General features: G+C 36.5%; 1 pseudogene; it reads right to left on the minus strand.

Annotated features, from left to right (window-relative positions):
- Positions 1–393: 393 nt before the first annotated feature.
- On the minus strand, positions 394–551 carry LOC112850631 (U2 spliceosomal RNA; annotated as a pseudogene).
- Positions 552–9,865: the final 9,314 nt, after the last annotated feature.

Below are 9,865 nucleotides of genomic sequence, written 5' to 3' on the forward strand. Positions count from 1 at the left end.
ATGAAGAGACTTCCAGATATTAGTGTTATGTAATATATTTTAGTAGTACTATTTTTATAGAAACAGGAGGAGCATTTCTTTGAAAGAATTCAGGTTCTAAAGCAGATGACATAAACAAAGCAAAGATCATTAATTACTAATGGAAGAGCTCATCATTAGGCTAGATCAGGTAGATTTTTTTTCTTAGTCAATGTAGTTAAAGTTTGTCAGTTTTGTTGATTATCATTTCAAAGAACCTACTTTGGCTTCATTGATTTTCTCTATTATTTTTGTATTCAGGCTTTACTTCAAAGGATGTTTTCAAAATGCAAATATACTAATATGTTAATAAGGATTTGATCTAAAGCATTTTTCTAGTAAAAGGGACACATGACAGGTGGATGAGTTTGTGTAAGAGGTTGCCCCGAGGATGGAGATGATTAGCAAAGCATACTTTTAAAAAAATTTCCTGATTTTGCCAAAATTCATTTATTTATTTATTTTTTCAAAGTTTGCTGAACTGATAAGAACAGATACTACACTTAGTCTTGGCCAAAAGGCCAAGATGCAATAGACTTTCACATCTAGCCATGACTAAGATATTGGTTTTGTACTTGCCCTGACATATATATATATACAACCATAAAACTGGACAAAATAAATGAGGTAACTGTTTCCAGGAATAGATAAACAGGCAGTGCAAGACTATAATCCTTGAGAGAAGGGAAACACATGTGATGAGCTCTATGTTAACCCCAACTTTCTGCCCTGAGGCATTTTTCTGAATGAACCCAAACAGAAACTAGACATCTGCCTCTTATGAGACAGTGATCATAGTTTAGGGTTGCAGAAATGGTTGGAATTTGTGTAGTAGAGACTGGAAACAGAAAGCTGGGTTTGGGTGTACATGTGGGTTTTGCTCATGTTTTTAAATAAGGTCTGGTCTTGACTCCTCAAGGTAAGACAAAAGGGAGCAACACATCACAACTTATGCAAGGGGTTGAGAAGCAACTGATGTAAGAGAGGTCACAGAATACTAGGAGGTGGAGGTCACCCCATTTAAATTGGAGAGAACTTACTGCCTACCTCAAATATCCAGTGGAAATCCATTAGGGTGCACGTTAGAAGAAAAACACACTCTAGAGTAAGTAAGTGCCATGCAGTAGGACTAGGGGTTAAACCCAAATAAACTCATCCTAACAAAGCATAACATAAATAGAAATTATGCAAACCAAAGCAGATTAAGAAAAAAGATTATCAAAGATGTACAGAGACCTAGTAACTCATGGGACAATATCAAGTGATCTAACACATTGTAAAAGGAGCCTCAGTGGGAAAAGATATGGAGAATGGGCAAAAATATATTTTAAGAAAGAATGGCTCCACATTTTTTTCCCCTACACATCAACCCAGGGATCCAGGAAATTCAGTGAATCCAAATAGGATAAAGACAAAGGAAGCCACACTAGGTACCTAATTGTTAAACTGCTGAAAATCAAAGATAAGGAAAAAAGTCCTGCAGCTAGAGGTAAAAGAACACAATCATGTATGGGAACCACGATGAGAATGATGGCTCATTTCTTACTAAAAAACAATAGAAGCTAAAAACAAAAGCATTACAACTTCAAAGTAACTGAACAACAACAACAACAACAATAACAACAACAAAATGCCAGCCAGAAAACTATCTACAATAAAAAGTAAAAGAATATTTTGTTAGAAGTTTTGTGTTACAAAGAATGTTGAGGTTTTTTTTTCAGGTTGAAGAAAAACAAAACAATATCATATGAAAATTGGAATCTACAGAAAGGAATGGAATGCACTGGAAATAATTATTTAGGTGAATGTAAACTACCTTTTACATTTCTTGATTTCTTTAAAAGACAACTTGATTTCTTTACAAGTGAGAGTTTAAGATGAAAATATCACATGTCCTGTTTAGCTTATATATAGAAGGAAAATGTACGACAACAATAACACAAAGGATGGGAGAAGAATAAACAGAACTATAGGATATGTTCTTCCAAGTTTCTTACATTTCATCTGAAGTGCTAAATATTATTTTTAAGTAGGCAATAATAAGTAAAGGATAGATACTGTAATTACTAGGATGGTTACCAAAAATTTATAGTAAGAGATATATAATTAAAAAGTCAATAGGCAAAATTAGATGGAGTACTAAAAATATTTAGCTAATCCTTCCAAATAAGGGAGACAGGAAGAAGAAAGGGACAAGAAGAAGAAAAAGGACAAAAATCAGAGTGAACAATTAGAAACCAAATAGACGTAGCGCCAACCATATCAATAATTATACTAAATGGATGGACATAAAGGGTATTATGCCAAGTGAAATAAGTCAAATATCATATGATCATATTAAATAAATCAAATATATGATTTCATTTATATATGGACTTTAAAAAATGAATAAACAACAACAAAAAAGCAGAATCAGACCTACAAATGCAAAGAGAAGACTGATGGTTGCCAGAGTTGGGTGATAGGTAGGTGGGTAAAAGGGAGTAGGAGATATGGTCTTCTAGTTGCGGAATGACTAGGTCACAGGAATGGGGGCTGCAGCATGAGGAATATCGTCAATGGTATTGTGGTGGCATAGGGTGGTGACAGATCGTTACACTTATGATGAGCATGGCATAATGTGTGGACTTGAGTTACTTTGTTGTGTTCCTAAAACTAGTGTAGCATTGTGTGTCAACTGTGCTCAGATTAAAAAAAAAATAATTATACTACATGAAAATGGACTGAACATTTTATTTTACTTATTTTTTAGATGGTTCTTTTTTAAAAATATAATTTATTGCCAATTTGGCTTACATACAACACCCGGTGCTCATCCCAACAATTGCCCTCCTCAGTGGCCATCACACATTTTCCCCTCTCCCCCATCCCCCTCTTCACTCTAAGTTTGTTCTCTGTACTTACGAGTCTCTTGTGGTTTGCCTCCCTCCCTCCCTCTCTGTAACTATTTTTTCCCCTTCCCTTCCCCCATGGTCTTCCTTAAGTTTCTCAAGATCTACATATGAGTGAAAACATGTGATATCTGTCCTTCTCTGATTGACTTATTTCACTCAGGATAATAGCTTCCAGTGCCATCCCTGTTGCTGTAAATGGCATGATTTCATTCTTTCTCATTCCAAGTAGTATATATAAACCACATCTTTATCCATCCATCAGTTGAAGTGCATTTAGATTCTTTCCATAATTTGGCTATTGTTGAAAGCACTGCTATAAACATTGGGGTACATGTGCCCCTATTCATCAGTAGTCCTGTAGCCCTTGGGTAAATTCCTAGCAGTGCTATTGCTGGGTCATAGGGTAGATCTATTTTTAATTTTGTGAGGAACCTCCACACTGTTTTCCAGAGTGGCTGCACCAGTTTGCATTCCCACCAACAGTGCAAGAGGATTCCCATTTCTCCACATCCTCGCCAGCATCTGTAGTTTCCTGATTTGTTCATTTTAGCCACTCTGACTGGTATGAGGTGGTACCTCAGTGTGACTTTGATTTGTATTTCCCTGATGATGAGTGACATTGGGCATCTCGTTGTGTGTCTGTTTGCAATCTGGATGTTTTCTTTGGAAAAGTGTCTATTCATGTCTTCTGCCCATTTCTTCACTGGATTATTTGTTTTTCAGGTGTTGAGTTTGGTAATTTCTTTATAGATTTTGGATACTAACCCTTTATCTGACGTGTCACTTGCAAATATCTTTTCCCAATCCGTCGGTTGCCTTTTAGTTTTGTTGATTGTTTCCTTTGCAATGCAGAAGATTTTTATCTTGATGAGGTCCCAATACTTCATTTTTGCTTTTAATTCCCTTGCCTTTGGAGATGTGTCGAGCAAGAAATTGCTGTGGGTGAGGTCAGAGAGTTGTTGCCTGCTTTTTTCTCTAGGTTTTTGATGGTTTCTTCTCTCACATTTAGGTCTTTCATCCATTTAGAGTTTATTTTTGTGTATGGTATAAGATAGTGATCTAGTTTCATTCTTCTGAATGTTGCTGTCCAGTTCTCCCAGAACCATTTGCTAAAGACACTGTCTTTTCTCCATTGGATGCTCTTTCCTGCTTTGTCAAAGATTAGTTGGCCATTTATATGTGGGTCCAATTCTGGGTTCTCTATTCTATTCCATTGGTCTATGTGTCTGTTTTTGTGTCAATACCATATTGTCTTGGCTATTACAGCTTTTTAGTAGAAGTGAAAGTCTGGGATTGTGATGCCTCCTGCTTTGGTTTTCTTTTTCAATGTTACTTTGGATATTTGAGGTCTTTTGTGGTTCTATACAAATTTTAGGATTGTTTGTTCTATCTGTGAGAAGAATTCCAGTGCAATTTTGATTGGGATTGCATTGAATGTGTAGATTGCTTTGGGCAGTATTGATATTTTAACAACATTTATTCTTCCAATCCATGAGCATGGAATGTTTTTCCATTTCTTTGTGTCTTCTTCAATTTCCTTCAGAAGCTTTCTATAGTAAGCTTTCAGCATACAGAGCTTTTACATCTTTGGTTAGATTTATTCCTAGGTATGTTATGGTTCTTGGTGCAATTATAAATGGGATCAGTTTCTTGATTTCTCTTTCTGTTGCTTCATTATTGGTGTATAAAAATGCAACCAATTTCTGTACATTGATTTTGTACCCTGCAACTTTGTTGAATTCATGTATCAGTTCTAGCAGTCTTTTGGTGGAGTCCTTTGAGTTTTTCATGTAGAGTATCATGTCATCTTCAAAAAGTGAGTTTGACTTCTTCTTTGCAAATTTTGATGTCTTTGATTTCATTTTGTTGTCTTATTGCTGATGCTAGGACTTCCAACACTACGTTAAACAACAGTGGTGAGAGTGGACATCCCTGTCATGTTCCTGATCTCAGGGGAAAGCTCTCAGTTTTTCCTCATTGAGGATGATATTAGCTGTGGGCTTTTCATAAATGGATTTTATGATGTTTAAGTATGTTCCTTCTAGCCCAACTTTCTTAAGGGTTTTTATTAAGAAAGGATGCTGTATTTTGTCAAATGTTTTTTCTGAATCTATTTACAGGATCATATGATTCTTATCCTTTCTTTTATTAATGGGATGTATCACATTGATTGATTTGCGAATGTTGAACCAGTCCTGCATCCCAGGAATGGATCCCACTTGCTCATGGTGAATAATTCTTTTTATATGCTGTTGAATTCAATTTTCTAGTAACTTGTTGAGAAGTTTTGCATCCATGTTCATCAGGGATATTGGCTGTAATTCTCCTTTTTTTGTGGGGTCTCTGTCTGGTTTGGGAATCAAGGTAATGCTGGCTTCATAGAAAGAGTCCATAAGTTTTCCTTCCATTTCTATTTTTTGGAACAGCTTGAGAAGGATAGGTATTAACTCTGCTTTAAATGTCTGGTAGAATTCCCCAGGGAAGCCATCTGGTCCTGGACTCTTATTTGTTGGGAGATTTTTGATAACTGACTCAATTTCTTCACTAGTTATGGGTTTATTCATATTTTCTATTTCTTCCCATTTGAGTTTTGGTAGTGTGTGGGTGTCTAGGAATTTGTCCATTTCTTCCAGGTTGTCCAGTTTGTTGGCATATAATTTTTCATAGTATTCTCTAATAATTGCTTGTATTTCTGAGGGATTTTATCTATTTGGGTCCTCTACCTTTCTTTTTAAGCAGTCTGGCTAGGGGTTTATCAATTTTGTTTATTTTTTCAAAAAACCAACTCTTAGTTTCATTGATCTGTTTTACTGGGTTTTTTTTTTTTTGGATTCTATATTGTTTATTCCTGCTCCAATCTTTATTATTTCTCTTCTTCTGCTAGTTTTGGAGCTTCTTTGTTGTTCTGCTTCTAGTTCCTTGAGGTGTGCTGTTAGATTTTGTATTTGGGATTTTTCTTGTTTCTTGAGATAGGCCTGGATTGCAATGTATTTTCCTCTTAGGACTGACTTTGCTGCATCCCAAACGTGTTTGGACTGTCATTTTCATTTTCATTTGTTTCTACATATTTTTTAATTTCTTCTTTAATTGCCTGGTTGACCCATTCATTATTTAGTAGGATGCTCTTTAACCTCCATGCATTTGGAAGTTTTCCAAACCTTTTCCTGTCATTGATTTAAACTTTCATAGCATTGTGATCTGAAAGTGTGCATGGTATGATCTTAATTATTTTGTATTTATTGAGAGCTGTTTTTTGACTCAGTATGTGATCTACCTTGGAGAATGGTCCATGAGCACTTGAGAAGAATGTGTATTCTGCTGCTTTAGGATGAAAAGTTCTAAATATATCTGTCAAGTCCATCTGGTCCAGTGCATTATTCAGGGCCATTGTTTCTTTATTGATTTTCTGCCTAGATGATCTTTCCATTGTTGTAAGTAGAGTATTAAAGTTTCCTGCAATTACCACATTCTTACCAATAAGATTGCTTATGTTTGTGATTAATTGTCTTATATATTTGGGTGCTTTCAAATTCAGTGCATAAACATTTATAATTGTTAGCTCTTGATGGATAGACCCTGTAATTATGATATAATGTTCTTCTTCATCTCTTGTTACAGCCTTTAGTTTAAAATCTAGTTTGTCTGATATAAGTATGGCTACTCCAGCTCTCTTTTGACTTTCAGTAGCATGACAGATGGTTCTCCATCCCCTCACTTGCAATCTGAAAATGTCACCAGGTCTAAAATGGGTCTCTTGTAGACAGTAAATAGATGGGTCTTGTTTTTTATCCATTCTGATACCCTATGTCTTTTGATTGGAACATTTAGTCCATTTACATCCAGTGATGTTATTGAAATATATGGGTTTAGAGTCACTGTGTTATCTGTAGGTTTCACGCTTGTAGTGATGTCTCTAGTCCTTTGTGGTCTTTGCAACATTTCACTCACAGAGTCTCCCTTAGGATCTCTTGTAGGGCTGGTTTAGTGGTGATGAAGTCCTTCCGTTTGTTTGTTTGGGAAAACCTTTACCTCTCCTTCTATTCAGAATGACAGGCTTGCTTGATAAAGGATTCTTGGATGCATATTTTTCCGATTAAGCACATTGAAAATTTCCTGCCAGTCCTTTCTGGCCTGCCAAGTTTCAGTAGATAGGTCTGCTACTATCCTTATGTGTCTACCCTTGTAGGTTAAGGCCCTTTATCCCTAGCTGCTTTCAGAATTCTTTCTTTATCTTTGTATTTTGCCAGTTTCACTATGATGCATCATGCAGAAGACCAATTCAAGTTATGTCTGAAGGGAGTTCTCTGTGCCTCTTGGATTTCAGTGTCTGTTTCCTTCCCCAGATTGGGGAAGTTCTCAGCAATGATTTTTTTCATTGCTTTGGCCCCTTTCTCTCTCCTCTTCTTCTTCTGGAACTCCCGTGATACAGATATTGTTCTGTTTCATTGAATCACTTAGTTCTCTAATTCTCTCCTCATGGTCCAGAATGTTTTTATCTCTATTTTTCTCAGCTTCATCTTTTTCCATAATTTTATCTTCTGTTTCACTTAATCTCCCCTCGGCCTCTTCGTTCCTCACTGTCACTGCCTCTAGTTTATTTTGCACCTCATTCACAACATTTTTTAATTCATCATGACTATATTTCTTAGTTCCTTGATCTTTGCAGCAATAGATTCTCTGCTGTCTTCTATGCTTTTCTTCAAGCCCAGTGATTAATCTTATGACTATTATTTAAATTATTGTTCAGTTATATTGTTCATATCCGTTTTGAGCAATTCTTTAACTGTCATTTCTTCCTGGGATTTCTTTTGAGGAGAATCTTCCATTTCATCATTTTGACTAGTTTTGTGTCCCTTAAGTGTTTTAAAAGCTTGTTATGTGCCCTGCACCTGCAAGTACTACTATATTAAAGAGGGGTCATACACTGTCCAGGGCCTGGCCCTTCAGGAGATGTTTTTTTGGAGAGTGTAACTTGCTCTCTGTTGTTGTGACTTTGGTTACTTTATCTCCCTACTCGTAGTGATGTTTTGGACCCTGCCAGGTGTGCTTTGATTTGTTCCTTGAAGTAGCCTGAAGCTCCAAGTCCTGGGGAAGAAGGGAAACTGCACTGTAGGTCACTCCAGAACCTCTTCTTCACAAGGCATTATCCTCAAAACCAGAAGATGTAGCTGACTTTCCAATTTGTCATAGACTCTGGGTCTGGAGTTCTCTGTTGTCCAGCAAGAGAGCAGATATAGGATTGAAATGCAAGAGAGGGTAATGTCCAGGAGGAGACAAGAGTATGAACACTCCACTTTAAAGACAGGGATTGTCAGACTATATAAAAACATAAGACCCAACTATGTGCTATCTAAAAAAGATGTGTTCCAAAGACAGACTCAGAAATAAAAGGTGAAAAAGACAACCAGATGGCAAACAGACACATGAAAAGATGCTCAACATCACTCATCATCTGGGAAATACAAATCAAAACCATGATGAAATATCACCTCATATGTGTCAGAATGGCTAAAATTAACAACATAGGAAACTATAGATGTTGGTCAGGATGTGGAGAAAGGGGAATCCTCTTGCACTGTTGGTGGGAATGCAAACTGATGCAGCCATACTGGAAAACAGTATGGAGGTTCTTTAAAAAGTTAAAAATATAACTACTGTACAATCCAGCAATTGATCTACTAGATTTTTACGCATAGAATACAAAAATACTGATTTGAAGGTCACCTGCACCCCGTTGTTTATAGCAGCATTATCAACAATAGCCAAACTATGGAGAAAGCCCAAGTGTCCATCGACTGATAGATGAATGAATAAAGAAGATGTGGTATATGTATACAATGGAATGTTACTCGGCCATCAAAAAGAATGAAATCTTGGGGCGCCTGGGTGGCTCAGTTGGTTGAGCATCTGACTTCAGCTCAGGTCATGATCTCATGGTTCATGAGTTCAAGCGTCACCTCGGGCTCTGTTGCTGACAGCTCAGAGCCTGGAGCTGCTTCAGATTCTGTGTTTCCCTCTGTCTTTGCCCCTTCCCAATCATGCTGTGCCTCTCTCTCTCAAAAATAAATAATAAAACGTTAAAAAAATAATGAAATCTTGCCATTTCTCACTTCTGTTTAACATTGTACCAGATGTCCTATTCAGTGCAACAAGGCAAGAATAAAAGGAATGTGTCTGTAAGCCATCTGTATGTCTTCTTTGGAAAAATGTGTATTCATGTCTTCTTCTCATTTCTTAATTGGATTATTCATTTTTGGGAGGTTCAGTTTTGTAAGTTCTTTATATATTTTAGATGCTAACTCTTTATCAGGTATGTCATTTGCAAATATCTTCTCTCATTCCATAGGTTGCATTTTAGTTTTGCTGCCTGCTCCTTTCCTGTACAGAAGTTTTCATTTTGACAAAGTCCCAATAGTTTATTTTTGCTTTTGTTTCCCTTTTCTCAGGAGACATATCTAGTAAGAAGTTGTTATAGCCGATGTCAAAGAGGTTACTGCCTGTTTTCCTCTAGGATTTTAATGGTTTCATGTCTCACATTGAGGTATTTTATCCATTTTGTATTTATTTTTGTGTATGGTGTGAGAAAGTGGCCCAGTTTCATTCTTTCACATGTTGCTGTCCAGTTTTCCCAACACCATTTGTTGAAGAGACTGTCTTTTTCCCATTGGATGTGGTACGTATGTGTGTGTGCGTGTGTGTGTGTGTGTGTGTACATACATACAATAGAATAGTATTCAGCCATAAAAAAAGAATGAAATTTTGCCATTTGCAATGACATGGATGGAATTAGAGAGTATTATGCTAAGTGGAATAAGTCAGCCAGAGGAAGAAAAATACTACATGCATTCATATGTGGAATTTAAGAAACAAAACAAATGGGCATAGAGAAGAAAGAGAGAGAGGCAAACCAAGAAACAGACTCTTAACTATAGAGAACAAACTTATGGTTACCA

The sequence above is a fragment of the Puma concolor genome, chromosome C2 (assembly GCF_028749965.1).
Source record: "Puma concolor isolate L17-30 chromosome C2, mPumCon1.1.hap2, whole genome shotgun sequence".
In the NCBI taxonomy this organism is placed as follows: Eukaryota; Metazoa; Chordata; class Mammalia; order Carnivora; family Felidae; genus Puma; species Puma concolor.